The sequence below is a fragment of the Bubalus bubalis genome, chromosome 15 (assembly GCF_019923935.1).
Source record: "Bubalus bubalis isolate 160015118507 breed Murrah chromosome 15, NDDB_SH_1, whole genome shotgun sequence".
NCBI classification, from domain to species: Eukaryota; Metazoa; Chordata; class Mammalia; order Artiodactyla; family Bovidae; genus Bubalus; species Bubalus bubalis.
The window spans coordinates 18,314,124-18,318,565 of record NC_059171.1 but is presented as its reverse complement, the minus strand read 5'-3'; the positions used below and the strand labels follow the sequence as shown (position 1 = coordinate 18,318,565).

Genomic DNA, 4,442 nt, shown 5'->3' with positions numbered 1-4,442 from the left:
ATGAAGGCAATCAAACTTGTATTATTACTTTATTGTTAAATTTAGGAGTAAGTTTTCTAACCATTATGATCATCAGTTTGTGTATGTTATTTAAGGAGTTTGAAATGTTTAAGAGAATTTAACAAATTAACCTTGTGATTTTGTTTTGAAATGATAAACTGTATCGATTTGTGATTTTCATTAGAAATAATTGAATATGTTCATAGTGTTTGAATGTTTAAGAGAATCCAATTTACAACCAGTATAAGTTAGTTTTATTATGTTTGTAAGAGTTAATTGATATGTAGAAAGATTTTACTTGCTAGGTTTCATAAGTGTTGCCCTGTCAGGCATTTGAAATATTTCAGAAAATTGAATATATCAAATTTGTAAGGGTAGTTGAAAAATATTTTAGGAAATTTATTTACATGTATTGTTCAGTTCAGTTCAGTCGCTCAGTCGTGTCCGACTCTGCGACCCCATGAATCACAGCACACCAGGCCTCCTTGTCCATCACCATCTCCCAGAGTTCACTCAAACTCACATCCATCGAGTTGGTGATGCCATCCAGCCATCTCATCCTCTGTCGTCCCCTTCTGCTCCTGCCCCCAATCCCTCTCAGCATCAGAGTCTTTTCCAATGAGTCAACTCTTCGCATGAGGTGGCCAAAGTACTGGAGTTTCAGCTTTAGCATCATTCCTTCCAAAGAACACCCAGGACTGATCTCCTTTAGGATGGACTGGTTGGATCTCCTTGCAGTCCAAGAGACTCTCAAGAGTCTTCTCCAACACCACAGTTCAAAAGCATCAATTCTTCGGCGCTCAGCTTTCTTCACAGTCCAACTCCCACATCCATACATGACCACTGGAAAAACCATAGCCTTGACTCGACGGACCTTTGTTGGCAAAGTAATGTCTCTGCTTTTGAATATGCTATCTAGGTTGGTCATGACTTTCCTTCCAAGGAGTAAGCGTCTTTTAATTTCATGGCTGCAATCACCATCTACAGTGATTTTTTTTTTTTTTTTGTATAAAGGTGGCCAATTGAGGAAATTCAATCTTTTAAAATGTATAAGTTAATTGAACACTAATCAAACAACAAAAAAGCAATGGTTCACATTTTTACGTAAATCACTGTATCTACAAATATACAATATTTATACAATAAACATAATAAACAATAATAAACAATAAATATACAAATTTATAAGTTAGATTTACAGGTTAAGTTTGAAGACTTAGGTAAAATAAAATTTTCAACTTTGATAAACTGAATATTAGAGTAGATATTAGTAGTTCCTTTTACTCACAAATTTCTCACACTTAAATAGATAACTGACAGGAGTAAAGAAGAGGAAAACGAGAGAGCAGTAGTCACTTAATAAAAAGCAGGACCAACAACATTTAAATTTGTTTCTTTCAAAGAAAGATGTCTAAAGTAGTCAGACTCATGGAAGCAGAGAGGAGAATAGTGGTTGCCAGGGACTGGGGGAAAGGGAGAGGGGAGTTGAATATCCAACTGGTATGAAGTCTCAGTTACACAAGAATAAGTTCTCGGGCTTCCCTGCTGGCTCCATGATAAAGAATCCACCTGCCAATGCAGGACACATGGGTTCAATCCCTGGTCTAGGAGGATCCCACATGCCATGCAGCAACTAAGTGCGTGGGCTGCACCTATTGAGCCTGTGCTCTAGAGCCACTGAGCCACAACTACTGAGCCCATGTGCAGCACCTACTGAGGCCGAGTACCCTAGAGCCTGTGCTTTGCAACAAGTGAGCCCATGTGCACCACCTACTGAGGCCGAGCACCCTGGAGCCTGTGCTTTGCAACAAGTGAGCCCATGTGCAGCACCTACTGAGGCCGAGCACCCTGGAGCCTGTGCTTTGCAACAAGTGAGGCAGCTGCAGTGAGAAGTCCATGCACCGCAACTAGGGAGCAGCCCTGCTTGCCGCAACTAGAGAAAAAAAGCCCACACAGCAAGGCAGACCCAGCATAGTCAAAAATAAATTAATAATTTTTTTTTTTAATGAGTAAGTTCTGGACACATACCGCACAACACTATGCCTGTAGTTAGCAATACTGTTTCGTGCTCTTTGGTCAAGAGGGTAGATCTTATATTAAGTGTTCTTACCACAGTAAGAAAAAAGAAAGAATGATTTGCTTACGCTTCAGTTTTTTTCAATTATTCTCTGGTTGGTATATTGATTCATTTCTTCATGGTAACAATATATGTTTACCATCATAAATTTACTTTTAAGGCATTTAAAGATAGGAATGTTACTTCTCTGGGATTCTTAACATTCCCTTTGGAAAACCTGTTTAAACCACAGAGCCCATTATATTACTTAGGGGTGTAGGAAAGGGCATAGAATGAGGGAGGAAAGCACAAAATACCTTTGACACCTTTTCCCCAAGTACCAGGGGGTCTTTCCAGGTGATGCAGTGGTAAAGAATCCGTCTGCCAATTCAGGGTTCAATCCCTGGGTCAGGAAGATCCCCTGGAGAAGAAAATGGCAACCTGCTCCAGTATTCTTGCCTAGAGAATTCCATGGACAAAGGAGCCTGGTGGACTACAGTCCGTGGGCTCGCAAAGACTCAGACATGACTGAACACACGCACACCCAAGTACGAGGTGCAATAGCAATATCTCAGAGGAAACCCTGGTTGGATTAGTAGGGTGAGGAAGCTTTTCAGGGATCTGGGGGGCCAGGCTCTGGCCTTGTTTCCAGGTAGTGGGCGCTCGAGCACCGTGTGTTAGTTGCATGCGAGAAGTTCCCTGCGGTCCGCAGTGCCCTCGGGAGATTCTTCAGGAGTTGGTGGCTGAGGTGGAAAGCAGAAGGGAGAGGCGCACGGGGAGGGTCTGCAACGGGAAGTCAACCGAGGGAGTCGACTGCTGGCGTGCGGAGCCAGAGGAGCGCAGGGTGGCGATTACTGCAGAGCTGTGTTTCTGAGCGAGGACAGAGTTTCCATGAGGCTCACATTGTTGGTTTACAGTTCACTGAATTTAACAAGGTAATGATGATAATGGATTTACTTTCCTTTTGAAAACAACTCCAAGAGAGAGTTAACGTCAGGGTCATGAAGACCTGGACGAACCAATGCTCTCGTTGCTTTAGATAGCCTTGGCCCTGGAGTCAAACCCAAGAGTGAAGGGATTATTATGTCTCAAGGTTAATCAGCATTAAGATAATATTCTAGGATGGAATCTTCACTTTGAACGTTCTTTTCATTAAGATCTAGAGATTAATTTTGTGCTATTATGTAGTTATAGCCTCTTAGCCATGCTTTTTAAAAAACACGATCATTTTTATGACATTATGGCAGAGAAAACCAGAGAAGCCCCTGTATCCAATTTTTTAAAAATCTTCTTCAGGAACAGAACCCCTGGTTTTTCAGCTGGAGATATGGGTACTCAGACAACACACCTATTTCCCAGCTTCCCTTGTTAGATGTGGCCCTGTGGCTAAGTTCTGACCGGTGAGATGGGGGCAGAGGTACCGTGTGGCAGCACCTGGAAGTTTTCCTTACAAAGACACCCAGTATCTGCTGTTTGTGTTCTTTTCTCCAGTCCCTCTCCAGGACCCAGATGTGACCATCCTGGACCTTGAGGAGGTTGACCACTCTAGGGGATGACAGAGTGGGCGGCTAAGAAGTGCCTGGGGCCTTGAGGACTTTGAAGAGCCTTCCACACTGGCCCTGGATGGCCTAACTGGACTGTCACCTGAGACAAAAATAATCTCCTATTTTGTGTTAGCCCCTCTTTGGGGGTTTTCTGATACTTGCAGTCAAACTAATCATCACTAGTATAAAAAATAAAATTCTGTTCTATCATCTCTCACTCACCCTGTTAAAAATTTTCTTCATCTTCTCCCCTCCTTTATTTCATTGTCTTCACAATTTGTCAAAGACTTTCTTTTCCAAAGACCACACTGTTTCTAACATAGCTTTCTCCATCATTCTCCTTGGCATCCTTCTTTGATGGTGTCTGAAGGCAATGGCACCCCACTCCAGTACTCTTGCCTGGAAAATCCCATGGATGGAGGAGCCTGGAGGGCTGCAGTCCATGGGGTCGCTAAGAGTCAGACATGACTGAGCGACTTCACTGTCACTTTTCACTTTCATGCACTGGAGAAGGAAATGGCAACCCACTGCAGTGTTCTTGCCTGGAGAATCCCAGGGATGGGGGAGCCTGGTGGGCTGCTGTTTATGGGGTCGCACAGAGTTGGACACGACTGAAGCGACTTAGCAGCAGCAGCAGCATCTGATTAAAACACACTTGGTGGTTGAACATCCCCCGAAGTACATAGTCTCATGACTTAAAATACTCTGATAGAGATTTTTGCAGTTCAAAATTTATAGTTTATATCAGATTTACTTGCTAATTACATTCTTCTACCCAGTCAAACCAACAGTCCTTTTCCTCATCTATTCTGCAACTCAGGAAGAAGAGTCATGTCCACACA

General features: G+C 42.7%; 1 long non-coding RNA gene across 1 annotated transcript; it reads left to right on the top strand.

Annotated features, from left to right (window-relative positions):
- Positions 1–1,227: 1,227 nt before the first annotated feature.
- Positions 1,228–3,817, top strand: LOC123329377. Its single transcript, XR_006544758.2, has 2 exons — positions 1,228–2,991; positions 3,548–3,817. It is a non-coding gene; the product is annotated as an uncharacterized LOC123329377 (long non-coding RNA).
- Positions 3,818–4,442: the final 625 nt, after the last annotated feature.